We start from the raw sequence: 15,777 nt of genomic DNA, 5'->3' as shown, positions 1-15,777 counted from the left end.
CACCCCAGATGGGACTCGAACCCACAATCCCTGGCTTAGGAGGCCAGTGCCTTATCCATTAGGCCACTGGGGCTCACAATTCACAAGGGATTCATTCAGGTCAGATGACAATTAATGTGTTTCTGCTTCATCAATAATTCTTGTGAAATTACAGATTTTATTCAGTAATAAATTTACTGTGACCCGAGATGGACCGGTGTCCAGTTCCGGTGTTGAAGGTGTCACCTTGTTGTTGCTTCATTGCCCATTCCTGTGGAAGTACAGATTTTAATGAGATGTTTTGTGAGATGTAACTGTGTGTGATTTTTGAAATGCAATTAATGATCGACAGTGACTGATGATCTGTTCCCGACACCCGAAGAAGGCTCCGCAGCCCAAACGTTGTGTCTTCTCTTCTCTTTTCAGCAGGAATAAATGTTTACTTGTTCCCGTGATGTGTGATTATTGTTCCTGAAAACATCATTAACTGTGAAAGTTCCCCCTGAGAGTTTTGATCACTACGTGTGAAAGAAAAGAAGAGCTCTTTCAGGTCCGAGTCTGGATCGGAACCCCAGGCGAACTGAACCGACTGCTTCGGATCGGGACAGAGACGGAGGCGGCGGGTCGTAAGAACCAAGGGCGGGACTTCTGTGGTGAACAGGAGAAAACCAAACCCACTGATCTTTCCATCAATTCAATAGCGACATTCACTTATATACAAATAGCAGATCGACAACGTCAGAATCCTATATTAGTGTGTCCTGCATATTAAGTTACTAATTAAAAAAATAATGTCCAATAATAAAGAATGAAATGAGTTTATTTTTGGGTCAGATCTAGACTCAAGCGGGCGGCATGTTCTGGATTGCTGTTTCAGCTCTAACCGGAGACTGGAGTTTGTTTCATTTTCAATCACACATAAAACACTTTCACACACGAGGGGAAGCAAGCGCGTGTGAGAAGTGTGGTTCGACCCCATGCCTCTAGTGAAGAACGTCAATGGGATTAAAGACGAGCTTGTGCCCTGGTGCTCTTTTCAGAGGGGCTCCTTCCTGCACAGATTGCCGATTGTTTAGCATTTCACCATGGACGGGGCTCAAACTCTTGCAATTACTCACCCGTAAGAAGAGAAGTCATGTTATTGGACACATATCTATGTAATCATTTCATAGAATTAACGTAAATTAACAATTAACGGAGTTAAAACGTTGGTTTTTTTTAAACTGAAGTGAGGTAGTTAAAAAGTTATCTGTCACCCCATTGGGAATGAACACCAATCACCTGCATGACAGGGAGGGATACTCACCACTATACTAACGAGGAGCACATGTTTGCTGTTGGTCGTTGGTCACTTACTGGTAACAGAAATGAGAATGAAAATGTGTATAGATGATGTACGAATTACCGTGTGCTTTCACTTGTCCCAAGCTCAGTTGAAAGAATTTCCAGCGTTAGAAACCTCATGAATAACAACTGATTCTACACGTGTTAGTAGTGTGTGAGGAGGAGCAGTAGCACAGACAGATGGAAAAGGAGATCTAGAAAAAGTGTTTTTAGCCGAGTTAAAAATGGACAAATTACAAATCAACATTTCTTCAAAAGTTTATCCCAAGAATTTCCAAAAATACAGAGAAAAGTACATTTTTCCTTCAGCAAGACCTAGACGGGATGTGGTTTTTGTTGTAAACAGAGCACAGAGCATAGTCTTGTCACAATGACGTGTAATTCTAGACACTCGAAGAAGGCTCCACGGTCGAAACATTGTGTTTGTTTTCTTCTCAGCAGAGAATAAACCTTTACTTGCTCCTTAATTAAGGAAAGTCTACCAGGACTGGGGATGAAACCCACGTGGTTTTTATGTCTCTTGGATCTTAAGTCCAACGCTTTTACCGCTTGGACTTCCTGCTCAATTACAGCACTAGAAATATTCTGATTCAGGGCTTCTGCGGTTCCTGCTAATTACACACAAGTGGGAGACTCCCTCACTGAAGAGTCCCATCTCCCTGCAAGAGAGAAGACCAGTCAATCAGATGTACTCTAAAAAACCAACATGAGAAAATCGCAGTGTGTCAGGAGTCGTTTCATAAAAGCAGAAAATACGAACAGAGCTGGACGTATGTTCTTGTAATCATGGAATAAGACAGGATTTGAGGCCGGGTTCTCTTGCAACCAAACAGCAAACTCAAACCAACAAGCCAGAGAGGTCGTGAGTGCTTTGATTTCAAGTGTGTTTTTCACGAGTGTGCGATCGCGCAGAAGACTCGTGAGGGATTTAATGTGCACGGGAGGGAGCTGACCTTTAACACAGGAAGGGGGATTAGCTCAAATAGTAGAGCGCTCGCTTAGCATGCGAGAGATAGCGGGATGATCCCCGCATCCTACAGCTTTTGCGCTCTATGTACTAGAGAGGACAAACACTCTCGGGATGGAATGATGAAACTGGGAGAGACTTTTCCCCCGTCACCCACGACACGACCCACACTCAGACTGCTTAGTTATAACTCATGCTTGCTTTTTACTCCATTTCTGAACGTTGTTTGCCAGATGTACGTTTCAAAGTTTTGTGGTCATCAGTTTAATGCGCTTTATTGACTTCGCGTGGTGTTCTGGTCTCTTTACCGGTGAGTTATGAAGATGAAATCTTCCCTTTTCTTCAGCTCGGCGTTTTAATCTTTTGGGGGAATATGGTCTGTTACAACAGTCACACGAAAATAATGTTCATATATATAATGTTCATTTCGACATGAGCTGGCAAGCAGCCATCATCCAGGCTCGTTAGTGCAGCAAGTAGTGTGTCAATCTCATGATCTGAAGGTCGTGAGTTTGATCCTCACACGGGGCAGGGATCAATCATGTTTTGGGCTCTTCACAGATGGGGCGTAAGACGTTCACTCATGCATGTGTGTTCTTCACTTCCACGCCGAATACGAGATGTTAAGTCAGCGATAAACACGGTTCGATTTCTCGCTATGATGCTTGGTGTCCACTCGCACGTTTTTAAAATAATGATATATGAGAGCATCAGATAAACTCCGAGTGGTGAAGGTGTCTCCACCATCGGATCTTGTAAACCAGCAATCAGCCCATCAGCTGCAGCACCTGGCTATAACCTCACGACACTCGCTCTGCTGTGCTTCCGAGGAGGGCTGGATATGTCTTCCTACAATAGAAAATAAGACGGGTTCGTCCGGGATTTGAACCCGGGACCTCTCGCACCCAAAGCGAGAATCATTTAATCAATTAATAGTAAATGAATCACGAAGAGAGTAGGTTGGAGTGGAAATGATGCGGGAACGAGCCCGTGTTAGATACCCATCTCCCCTTTGGGAGGTAGTATTCACTACCAGTTTATGGGCGTCTTTACACATCCGAGAGCCGGTGAAAATACCATTTCCTCTCACCTGGCCCGTGCTCTGTCGGAAGGACTTCTTAACGCGTTTTAAAACTCAAAACCGAAGCTGAAATAATCATTTCCGAACGTGTTAGTAGCGTCCGTGGGGAGCAGTACCACAGCTGGGAACACGTTTCTGAAGATAATCAAAATGAAAGCCAAATCCTGAAATATCAGCCCCGAGAGGAAACGTCTCCTAACAGGAAACATAGCTCCCGCTCCTCGTTAGTATAGGGGTGAGTATCCCTGCCTGTAACCCGGGAGATTCTTTTTAGAAGTTCATCCGAAGATTAAACAGTTCCGTTTTTTTCTGCGATTTCCACCAATAAAGAGAAGTGGAAGTAATTTTGATTGATTCATAGGTCGTCTTTCCATAATGATGTGTATTTCTGCGTCAGTAGACTAGAAATAGTGGGTGTGTGAAAATGAGACTCACTGGCCTGTACGGGAATCAATCCTGCAACCTTGGCATTATTAGCACCATGCCCTAACCAACTGAGCTAACCAGCCTTGTGAAAGAAGGATCGTCCTCTGAGTTCTCCTACCTTTTGTTTCCTTAGTGGATCCGCTGGTGATGATCGATATAGAGAGATAGAAATAGCAAATTAATCACGCAGAGAGATTTTGGGTTGGAAATGATGTGGGAACGAGCCCGTGTCAGTTCGGGAGAAGGTGAGGATGCGTGTGTAGTCGTGGCCGAGTGGTTAACGTGATGGACTAGAATAAATTCAAGTAACATCTCTGTTAACATTTAATTCCAGACTGGGCTGCGCGTTTGTTGTATCATTTTATCTGACAGGGTGTCTCTCTGTGTCACAGTTCTCGTCATTCGCCTTTGGCGACACCTGGTGGCCACAGCGGTCAGTCCGCCACGTCGCTCGTGAACAGGCAGCGCGCGTATTACAGCCTGGAAGACGCTCAGAGGGAAACCAGTTTCATTTCTGTCTCCTTTCTGATCTGCTCCGGGATGGAATGATGAAAGTGGGAGACACTTTTTCCCCGTCACCCACGACACGACCCACACTCAGACCGCTTAGTTATAATTCCCGCTTGCTTTTTACTCCATTTTTATTCTAGGTTTCTGTGTAGTTGTGGCCGAGTGGTTAAGGCGATGGACTAGAAATCCATTGGGGTCTCCCTGCGCAGGTTCGAATCCTGCCGACTACGGGTGTGTTTTTCCTTTTGGTGAATCCAAATAACATGTCAATTAACATTTGCATTTCTATCAGACTGGGCTGCACGTCTGTAGTATCATTTTATCTGACAGGGAGTCTTTATTATGTGATAATACAAAGACATATCAAACTCACTTCTTATCTTCTGTGTATCTGACACGAGTAGACTAGAGGAGTAGGGAACTTTATTGCCATATGTACATGTACATTGGAATTCTTATTCTCACTGATCTCTCTGGACAACAACAATGGAGACAGTACATTACAAACAATAAATAGAACAGGAGCCATCAATATGTTGTGGGACAATAAGTATGTAGTAGTGACAAAAAAACATAGTAGACCATGAGTTAGAGCAGAGTGTGGACATGCATTGAGTCTGAAGCCCTGCAGTTAGCTGTTGAGGACGCGCACTGCAGTGGGATAGAAGCTGTTCTGGAGTCCAGTGGATCTTGTTTTAACAGCGCGGTACCGCTTGCCAGAGCGCAGGGGGGAGAATTTGTTCCGGAATGGCTGGGATCCTAAAAGACGGATTGGGATTTATTGTGACATCTCGCTGTATTTCTAATACCAGTGTGATACTCGAGTAACATAGTGGGGTCGTGCATCTTTAGAGCTTCATCTCAGAGATTTTTTTCTTTAGCGCACCGTTACAAGCGCCCACACAACTTATTCTCTGAACCCCCCAATTGCTCCACAACCGGTGGAAACCCCATTTTCCCCTGAGAGACACCAGTGCACGGTCCCATCACACTCAAGAACACAACAAATATCTTCAGTGAAGACCCGGAAGTGCCAGAACACATTGAAGACTTGCACTGTATTTAAATACGAATTTCCTTCAGTTCAGCTCTCTTCAGTCCCCGGGATAGCCGTTCGAGTGGCAAACACAGTTGGCCATGCCCCTCGGACCACACCTACTCCATCTACCTCATTATGATTTCTTATTTATTTATTGCACATCTCCAGTCATTGTTTACATGTCTGCATCGTTTACATTCGAACTGTTTACTTGTTTACTTGTACACTGTCTACTGTCTGTTTATATATTGTCTTGATGCACTGTCTGCACTTTGTGTTTTTACACCTGTTTCAACAATCGAGAGACTTTCTGTAAGTAAGAATTCCGTTGGACCAGTACTGTACCTCTACTGGTTACATATGGCGATAAAGCGCCAACAGGCAGTAGGAGTTGATGTAAAGAGCATTGAACTGACGAGCACAAGAGCTCGACTCGTGCAGCAGGCAGAAGAAGGTCCCGCCGTCCTCCTCACATTTGGCGGGACCGCCCTGCAGACGACAGGCAGTGACGGTGCCCCTAAGAGGTGGAGAAGCGGCACAAGGTGACGCCGAGGAGGAGGGTGCAGCGCAGGGGGTGAGCTCAGCTGGTAGAGCGTCCTCTTGCCTCCTCCAGGAGTGAGTTTAGAGCTCTGTGTGCCGACAGGTCTCCTGTAGCCGCGTTCGCGCCTTGCGGAGAGAGCGCTGTGCGATTGTCAAGCATTCAACAGCCGCGCCTCCTGTTCATCTTCTCTCCGCATGAAGCGCGGCTCCGGTGCTCTCTGCTGAAATCTCCTCTCAGCAGATCGGGAGTCCTTGGGGAGAAAGTTAAGGAGTGTGCGATGCATTTTCTGACAGTTGGAAAGACTGCCCCCACAGTGTCATTCCCAGCAGCTAAGTTACAGAACAGGGTTTCAGTCCTCCTGTGAGCTTCGTTCTTTTCAGTGAGCTCATCACTTGTGGAAATCGATTTATGGGGCTCGAACTCGCGACTTTGGCGTTATTAGCACCATGCTCTAAACAACTGAACTAACCAGCCGCTTGAACCCACAGTCCAGTGATCAGCTAAAGATCACCTAATGGGCCCTCTGCGGATTATTACAGAAGAACTTTAAGTGCTGATTCGCTCAGCTTGCGCTTGTTTCCCCTCGTGTGTGAAAGTGTTTCATGTGTGATTGAAAATGAGACAAACTCCAGTCTCCAGTTAGAACTGAAACAGCAATCCAGAACATGACGCCTGCTTGAGTCTAGATCTGACAAACGTTGTTTTTTTAAAAGTGTAGTGAGGTGGTTAAAAAGCTACCTACCACCCCGTCGGGGAATCGAATCCCGGTCTCCCGTGTGACAGGCGGGGATACTCACCATTATACTAATGCACGCGTGCCTGAGAAGGTCTTGAGCTCTGTTTCCTTCCTCTCAGGGCTGGTGTTTACAGTTCAGCCTGTTAATATGATTCTTCACAGAAATTAGACTGAAAATGTGGAGAGATGTTATACGAATTTCCTTTTTCCGACTAATCTAACTACTATTCCAAAGGTGAAACCCATCAACTCTTAAAAGGTTTTTGAAAATCTGCCTGAATGTGGTTTTGTTTAAAAATCTTTCTGTATTTATTATAACAATCGCTGACAAAAATATTACGATTAACTTCTGAAAACAATGAAACTAAAAGGATGAAACCAAGCACTCTTAGTTACATATTGAGTGTTCATGAGCGTCAATAAACAACTGAAAGCAGGTGAAATCACCGTATGCTTTCACTGGTCCCAAGCTCAGTCAAAATAACTTCCCAGCGTTAGAAACCTCATTAATACCAACTGATTCTACACGTGTTAGTAGTGTGTGAGGAGGATCGTAGCACAGACAGATGGAAAAGGATTTCTAGAAAAGGTGTTTTTAGCCTAGTTAAAAATTGACAAATGACAAATCAACATGTCTTTAAAAGTTTATCCCAAGAATTTCCAAAAATAGAGAAAATTACATTTCTCTTTCAGTAATATAATAATAATAAACTTTATTTTATATAGCGCCTTTAAAGGTGGCTTCTCAAAGCGCTTAAAGACCTAGACGGGCTGTGGTTTTTGTTGTAAACAGAGCACAGAGCATAGTCTTGTCACAATGACGTGTAATTCTAGACACTCGAAGGCTCCACGGCCGAAATGTTGTGTTTGTTTTCTTCTCAGCAGAGAATAAACCTTTACTTGCTCCTTAATTAAGGAGAGTCTACCAGGACTGGGGATGAAACCCACGTGGTTTTTATGTCTATTGGATCTTAAGTCCAACGCTTTTACCGCTCGGACTTCCTGCTCAATTACAGCACTAGAAATGTTCTGATTCAGGGCTTCTGCGGTTCCTGCTAATTACACGCAAGTGGGAGACTCCCTCTCTGAAGAGTCCCGTCTCCCTGCAAGAGAGAAGGCCAGTCAATCAGATGTACTCTAAAAAAACAACAGGAGAAAATAGCAGTGTAAAAACGATTTTGGCACGCCTGTAGCGCTTTCACAAAACCTCCTAGGGTTACGAAAACACTTGCGTTGTGTATAAAGTACATTGTTAATGTTTTCTCAGCCTTCACTTTGTCGTTTTTATGACATTTTTTTGACCACGCACCCGAAACTTGTTGGAACGGGAGAAAATCCAGGACTTATTTCATGGAGAATTTCTGTTCTAACAGTGTGCCAGATTCAGAGAGCAGTGAAGCGCACTGAAAGTCACCTCCACTGTCATGAGAGCAGAATAAAGTCCGAGCAGTGAAGATCTTTCCACGACCGGTTCTTGTGAACCAGCCGACAGCCCGCCAGCTAAAACACCTCGCTATAACCTCACACTGAGTGAGGCGTGATCACGATACGCGCTTTGCTGTGCTACTATAGTCGTTTCATAAAAGCAGAAAATACGAGGAGAGCTGGACGTATGTTCTTGTAATCATGGAATAAAATAGGGCATGTCCGCGATTTGAGGGCGGGACCTCTCGCAACCAAACAGCAAGCCTAGACCAACGAGCCAGAGAGGTCGTGCGTGCTCCGATTTCAAGTGTGTTTTTCACGAGTGTGCGATCGCACAGAGGACTCGTGATGGATTTAGTGTGATCACCACCAGCGGAAGGGGGATTAGCTCAAATGGTAGAGCGCTCGCTTAGCATGCAAGAGGTAGCCGGATCGATGCCCGCATCCTCCAGCTTTTGCGCTCTACGTACTAGAGAGGACAGACTCCTGTCTCACTTGCAACATTGTGAAGACTTTGCATCAAGCGCTGTAAGGAGGCGATGACCTCTCACCGCCACGTTTTCAATTTATTAAACTGTAACTTAACCCTTCCACGGGAAACCTGTTAAAACGGGAGAAAGTCTGCGATGTATTTTATTGATTATTTATTTTCTAACACACAGGTGTCAATCTTAATTGAACCCACGTCAGAATGTGTCCCTTTCAATCCATTATTATATAATCCAGTTCGTGCCGAGCACACAGCGGGTGAGAGTACAGCACAGCAGAGCTTCGCATCAACAGGACTCACAGGAGGGAAAGGCTGTCCGGTATCGCCGGCCGTTCGCTCCATTACCAGATGACATCTTTCAAGCCCAAATCACACTCGTATATGAGAAACTATATATATACAGTCTACAGCATATGAATATGTATATACTGTACATGACTGCGAGGAGTACAAAACGTGGGTGCAACGTAATAAAGAGCAAGCTGCTGAAATCGTTCACGAATTTTTAATTCAAGATTTTTTTTTTTGCCGTGTACAACAAGTGTAGTGGAATGCTTACTCGTTCAGCTGTAGCCAGTAACAGTTTGTTCCGGAATGGCTGGGATCCTAAATGACAGATTGGGATTTATTGTGACAGCGGATGGTGTGGATCTCACCGATTGATTTGAAATCATATCGTGTGAGTTCATACTGCAGCTCAGCCATCGTCCAGCCTCGTTAGCGCAGTAGGTAGCGCGTCAGTCTTATAACCTGAAAGTCGTGAGATCGATCCTCACACGGGGCAGGGAGCGGTGCTGTTTTGGGCTCTTCACAGATGGGGCGTGGGACGTTCACTCCCACACGCGTGTTCTTCACTTCCACGCCGAATACGAGATGTTTAGTCCGCGATAAACACAGTTCGATCCCTCGCTATGATGCTCGGTGTCCACTCACACCTTTTTAAAATAATGATACATGAGAGCTGCAGATAAACTCTTAGAGGTGAAGGTGTCTCCACCACCGGATCTTGTAAACCAGCAGTCAGCCCGTCAGCTGCAGCACCTGGCTATAACCTCACGACACTCGCTCTGCTGTGCTCCCGAGGAGGGCTGGATATGTCTTCCTACAATGATAGAAAAAAAGACGGGCTCGTCCGGGACCTCTCGCACCCAAAGCGAGAATCATACCCCTAGACCAACGAGCCCTGCCACAAGCTGCCCCTCAAATTTCACACGTGTTCTTCGCGCCCAGAGACCGGAGACAGACCAGTGCAGTGAGACTCGCGCCGTTCGCTTGGACTAAACCAACGAGCCCACCCTTCCCCTCTCTCCTGCCAGTGAGCTCGCGGGGGGGTCATTCACTCGTGCCAGGTGGGTCCTGTTCGCTCATACACGCGTGTTCTTGCCTACCTCGCGGAATGCGTGACCTTTCCAAGGGAGAAAAGCACAGCCCAGTGCTCGATCGGAGTCTCCCTGCTGTTTTTGTCCTTGTGCGTTTAACACAGAAACACGTCTGACAGCAACCGCTCATTAAGACTGGCCACATGTGTGCAGCAGTTTTTTTTCTCGTGTTTCTCTTTTCTTCATTAATTTGCTGCAATTATCGGTATAAAGTCAAATCGGTCAGGATCTCGGACTTTAATAAACGAGCACTTGGGTCTTACACTCTTTGCATAATAAGACCGTCAAAAGAAGCAGACCTTAATTTAAGATCGAAATATCAGAGTAGGTGTCCGAACTGTAGAGTCTTTATAATTTCCCCGCGAGGAAGGTCAAACAGATGACTGAAGCACAACAAAACAACACAATAAAAGTTTAGCCCAAGAATTTCAAAAAATACATTTCTCTGTCAGTAAGACCTAGACTCAAGCGGGCTGTGGTTTTTGTTGTAAACAGAGCACAGAGCACTTCTAAGACAGGCTTGTCACAGTGACGTGTAATTCTTCTTTAGAGACAGTGAGAAGGTCCTGAGCAGGTGGGCTAGGCTGTGAAAGCGCATGTCTAATGTAGACAGAGCCCAGTCATCACTGAGCGCGGTGTAGTAGTGCCGAGTGATCACTGTGTTGAAGTTAAAGTCTAAAGCGCTCGTGGAGCGGTAGATGTTGATGAAACGATTATCTTCATTTAACCTGTTTTCCTACTGTTTATCATCTTTAAATCCACTTAACATGGAATATTAAGGTGAAATTTTGTAACTATAAGGAATTGTTTGCAGCTGAAGATAATACGATATTTGCAATATTATCATACTGTGTATAGCCGGCAGTGGCGGCTAAACAAGAGGAAAATACACAGCAGTATTTCACCTTCTTCATAAACATTTTTTTGCTTATATAACCCAGCGCATCTGCGACAGATTTGAATGCCACTCTCTCGCCTTTTATAAAACAGACATCTCTGTTTCTCAATTCACAGACGCAGAATTACACATCGTGCGTTGTTAAAGAGGTCAGTCCTATATTTCTCAGAATTATAATATATTTATATTCCTAAATATCGTTCTCGTAACTCTCGGGGATTTCGTGAAAACGCTACAGGCCAAAATCGCTTTCGAGCTTCAAGCTAACTTCACCGCGGTCGCTACCCGTCAGTATGGCGCACAGGAGGATCCCCGCTTTTCACGCGGGAGACCGGGGTACGTTTCTGCGACGGGGCGCTGGTTTCATTTTTAACAAGCTGACTTCACTTACAATTAAACGTTTGTTTAAACTCATATCAGAAGAATAACGAATTCCGTTGCATTTTCCAACAATAACGTGCAATTAAACAGGTGAAAACGCCATTTGCTTTCATTGCGATGTTATTGTGATTCCTGTGAGAAGCGCGTATGGACACGTGTAACTTCTCTCCAGTGTGATGACAGTTTCTGAAGCAGGGAGAGAGATCTTATATACATTTCCCTTCCAAAGGGGCAGTCGGTCAACTTTTAGAAGTTTTTCGAAAATCTGAGTTAGATTTTTTTTTTAATCCGTAATTGTTATTACAATCTCCTGCAAAAAGAAGGATGAAGATGAACTAAACGCTGAAACCTAAAAGATCAGCCCTGAGAGGAAATGTCTCCTGACAGTGAACAGATCTCTCGCTCAGCGGTAGACACGCGCTCCTCGTTAGTGTAGTTGTGTCTTTAAAAGTGGCTCAACTGTCTGGTTTCATCAAGAGCGGAAACAACAGAAATGGACTACAAACTGATATTAATTACTTCACCATTAATGAATTTATATTACTCACTAACAGTTTATAGGCGTCTTTACACATCCGAGACCCGGTGAAAACACCATTTCCTCTCACCTGGCCCATGCTCTGTCGGAAGGACTTCTTAACGCGTTTTAAAACTCAAAACCGAAGCTGAAATAATCGATTCCGAACGTGTTAGTAGCCTCTGTGGGGGAGCAGTAGCGGTTCCACAGCTGAGAACAAGTTTCTGAAGATAATCGAAATGAAAGCCAAATCGCCAAATCCTGAAATATCAGCCCCGAGAGGAAACGTCTCCTGAGAGGAAACAGAGCTCCCGCTCCTCGTTAGTATAGGGGTGAGTATCCCCGCCTGTAACCCGGAAGAATCTTTTTAGAAGTTCATCCGAAGATGAAACAATTCCGTTAATTTCTGCGATTTCCACCAATAAAGAGAAGTGGAAGTAATTTTGATTTATTTATAGGTCGTCTTTTCATAATGATGTGTATTTCTGCGTCGGTAGACTAGAAATAGTGGGTGTGTGAAAATGAGACTCACTGGCCCGTACGGGGATCGAACCCGCGACCTTGGCGTTATTAGCACCACGCTCTAACCAACTGAGCTAACCGGCCTCGTGAGTCACATATCTACCGCTGAGTTTTCCTACCTTTTGTTTTCTTAGTGAATCAGCTGGTGATGATCGATATAGAGAGACAGAAATAGCAAATTAATCACGCAGAGAGATTTTGGGTTGGAAATGATGCGGGAACGAGCCTGTGTCAGTTCGGGAGAAGGTAGGTTTGTGCGTGTAGTCGTGGCCGAGTGGTTAAGTCGCTGGACTTGAAATCCATTTGAGTCTCCAAAACAGAGAGGCACCTCAGTAACAGCCTGGATGTTGACAGGATTGTGACAGCGGATGGTGTGGATCTCACCGATTGATTTGCAATCATATCGTGTGAGTTCATACTGCAACTCAGCCATCGTCCAGCCTCGTTAGCGCAGTAGGTAGCGCGTCAGTCTCATAATCTGAAGGTCGTGAGTTTGATCCTCACACGGGGCAGGGATCAGTGCGGTTTGGGGCTCTTCACAGATGGGGCGTGGGACGTTCACTCCCACACGCGTGTTTTTCACTTCCACGCCGAATACGAGATGTTTAGTCCGCGATAAACACAGTTCGATCCCTCGCTATGATGCTCGGTGTCCACTCACACCTTTTTAAAATAATGATACATGAGAGCTGCAGATAAACTCTTAGAGGTGAAGGTGTCTCCACCACCGGATCTTGTAAACCAGCAGTCAGCCCGTCAGCTGCAGCACCTGGCTATAACCTCACGACACTCGCTCTGCTGTGCTCCAGAGGAGGGCTGGATATGTCTTCCTACAATGATAGAAAAAAAGACGGGCTCGTCCGGGATTTGAACCCGGGACTTCTCGCACCCAAAGCGAGAATCATAACCCTAGACCAACGAGCCCTGCGACAAGCTACCCCTCAAATTTCACACGTGTTCTTCGCGCCCAGAGACCGGAGACAGACCAGTGCAGTGAGACTCGCGCCGTTCGCTTGGACTAAACCAACGAGCCCACCCTTCCCCTCTCTCCTGCCAATGAGCTCGCGGGGGGGTCATTCACTCGTGCCAGGTGGGTCCTGTTCGCTCATACACGCGTGTTCTTGCCTACCTCGCGGAATGCGTGACCTTTCCAAGGGAGAAAAGCACAGCCCAGTGCTCGATCGGAGTCTCCCGGCTGTTTTTGTCCTTGTGCGTTTAACACAGAAACACGTCTGACAGCAACCGCTCATTAAGACTGGCCACATGTGTGCAGCAGTTTTTTTCTCGTGTTTCTCTTTTCTTCATTAATTTGCTGCAATTATCGGTATAAAGTCAAATCGGTCAGGATCTCGGACTTTAATAAACGAGCACTTGGGTCTTACACTCTTTGCATAATAAGACCGTCAAAAGAAGCAGACCTTAATTTAAGATCGAAATATCAGAGTAGGTGTCCGAACTGTAGAGTCTTTATAATTTCCCCGCGAGGAAGGTCAAACAGATGACTGAAGCACAACAAAACAACACAATAAAAGTTTAGCCCAAGAATTTCAAAAAATACATTTCTCTGTCAGTAAGACCTAGACTCAAGCGGGCTGTGGTTTTTGTTGTAAACAGAGCACAGAGCACTTCTAAGACAGGCTTGTCACAGTGACGTGTAATTCTTCTTTAGAGACAGTGAGAAGGTCCTGAGCAGGTGGGCTAGGCTGTGAAAGCGCATGTCTAATGTAGACAGAGCCCAGTCATCACTGAGCGCGGTGTAGTAGTGCCGAGTGATCACTGTGTTGAAGTTAAAGTCTAAAGCGCTCGTGGAGCGGTAGATGTTGATGAAACGATTATCTTCATTTAACCTGTTTTCCTACTGTTTATCATCTTTAAATCCACTTAACATGGAATATTAAGGTGAAATTTTGTAACTATAAGGAATTGTTTGCAGCTGAAGATAATACGATATTTGCAATATTATCATACTGTGTATAGCCGGCAGTGGCGGCTAAACAAGAGGAAAATACACAGCAGTATTTCACCAGTGTGATGACAGTTTCTGAAGCAGGGAGAGAGATCTTATATACATTTCCCTTCCAAAGGGGCAGTCGGTCAACTTTTAGAAGTTTTTCGAAAATCTGAGTTAGATTTTTTTTTAATCCGTAATTGTTATTACAATCTCCTGCAAAAAGAAGGATGAAGATGAACTAAACGCTGAAACCTAAAAGATCAGCCCTGAGAGGAAATGTCTCCTGACAGTGAACAGATCTCTCGCTCAGCGGTAGACACGCGCTCCTCGTTAGTGTAGTTGTGTCTTTAAAAGTGGCTCAACTGTCTGGTTTCATCAAGAGCGGAAACAACAGAAATAGACTACAAACTGAAATTAATTACTTCACCATTAATGAATTTATATTACTCACTAACAGTTTATAGGCGTCTTTACACATCCGAGACCCGGTGAAAACACCATTTCCTCTCACCTGGCCCATGCTCTGTCGGAAGGACTTCTTAACGCGTTTTAAAACTCAAAACCGAAGCTGAAATAATCGATTCCGAACGTGTTAGTAGCCTCTGTGGGGGAGCAGTAGCGGTTCCACAGCTGGGAACAAGTTTCTGAAGATAATCGAAATGAAAGCCAAATCGCCAAATCCTGAAATATCAGCCCCGAGAGGAAACGTCTCCTGAGAGGAAACAGAGCACCCGCTCCTCGTTAGTATAGGGGTGAGTATCCCCGCCTGTAACCCGGAAGAATCTTTTTAGAAGTTCATCCGAAGATGAAACAATTCCGTTAATTTCTGCGATTTCCACCAATAAAGAGAAGTGGAAGTAATTTTGATTTATTTATAGGTCGTCTTTTCATAATGATGTGTATTTCTGCGTCGGTAGACTAGAAATAGTGGGTGTGTGAAAATGAGACTCACTGGCCCGTACGGGGATCGAACCCGCGACCTTGGCGTTATTAGCACCACGCTCTAACCAACTGAGCTAACCAGCCTCGTGAGCAGCATATCTACCGCTGAGTTTTCCTACCTTTTGTTTTCTTAGTGAATCAGCTGGTGATGATCGATATAGAGAGACAGAAATAGCAAATTAATCACGCAGAGAGATTTTGGGTTGGAAATGATGCGGGAACGAGCCTGTGTCAGTTCGGGAGAAGGTAGGTTTGTGCGTGTAGTCGTGGCCGAGTGGTTAAGTCGCTGGACTTGAAATCCATTTGAGTCTCCAAAACAGAGAGGCACCTCAGTAACAGCCTGGATGTTGACAGGATTGTGACAGCGGATGGTGTGGATCTCACCGATTGATTTGCAATCATATCGTGTGAGTTCATACTGCAGCTCAGCGATCGTCCAGCCTCGTTAGCGCAGTAGGTAGCGCGTCAGTCTCATAATCTGAAGGTTGTGAGTTTGATCCTCACACGGGGCAGGGATCAGTGCTGTTTCGGGCTCTTCACAGATGGGGCGTGGGACGTTCACTCCAACACGCGTGTTTTTCACTTCCACGCCGAATACGAGATGTTTAGTCCGCGATAAACACAGTTCGATCCCTCGCTATGGTGCTCG

General features: G+C 45.1%; 8 non-coding genes across 8 annotated transcripts; 4 read left to right on the top strand and 4 right to left on the bottom strand.

Moving 5' to 3' along the window:
- trnar-ccu (transfer RNA arginine (anticodon CCU)) lies at nucleotides 1-73 on the bottom strand. Its single transcript has one exon. It is a non-coding gene; the product is annotated as a tRNA-Arg (tRNA).
- Nucleotides 74-4,455: 4,382 nt separating this feature from the next.
- trnas-aga (transfer RNA serine (anticodon AGA)) lies at nucleotides 4,456-4,537 on the top strand. Its single transcript has one exon. It is a non-coding gene; the product is annotated as a tRNA-Ser (tRNA).
- Nucleotides 4,538-9,249: 4,712 nt separating this feature from the next.
- trnai-uau (transfer RNA isoleucine (anticodon UAU)) lies at nucleotides 9,250-9,322 on the top strand. Its single transcript has one exon. It is a non-coding gene; the product is annotated as a tRNA-Ile (tRNA).
- A 2,923-nt stretch (nucleotides 9,323-12,245) lies between these two features.
- trnai-aau (transfer RNA isoleucine (anticodon AAU)) lies at nucleotides 12,246-12,319 on the bottom strand. The gene has a single exon. It is a non-coding gene; the product is annotated as a tRNA-Ile (tRNA).
- Nucleotides 12,320-12,674: 355 nt separating this feature from the next.
- On the top strand, nucleotides 12,675-12,747 carry trnam-cau (transfer RNA methionine (anticodon CAU)). Its single transcript has one exon. It is a non-coding gene; the product is annotated as a tRNA-Met (tRNA).
- A 340-nt stretch (nucleotides 12,748-13,087) lies between these two features.
- On the bottom strand, nucleotides 13,088-13,159 carry trnap-ugg (transfer RNA proline (anticodon UGG)). The gene has a single exon. It is a non-coding gene; the product is annotated as a tRNA-Pro (tRNA).
- Nucleotides 13,160-15,138: 1,979 nt separating this feature from the next.
- On the bottom strand, nucleotides 15,139-15,212 carry trnai-aau (transfer RNA isoleucine (anticodon AAU)). The gene has a single exon. It is a non-coding gene; the product is annotated as a tRNA-Ile (tRNA).
- A 355-nt stretch (nucleotides 15,213-15,567) lies between these two features.
- trnam-cau (transfer RNA methionine (anticodon CAU)) lies at nucleotides 15,568-15,640 on the top strand. The gene has a single exon. It is a non-coding gene; the product is annotated as a tRNA-Met (tRNA).
- Nucleotides 15,641-15,777: the final 137 nt, after the last annotated feature.

Source organism: Atractosteus spatula, chromosome 5 (genome assembly GCF_055471065.1).
Source record: "Atractosteus spatula isolate fAtrSpa1 chromosome 5, fAtrSpa1.hap1, whole genome shotgun sequence".
NCBI lineage: Eukaryota > Metazoa > Chordata > Actinopteri > Semionotiformes > Lepisosteidae > Atractosteus > Atractosteus spatula.
This window is presented reverse-complemented; position numbering and strand designations above follow the sequence as displayed.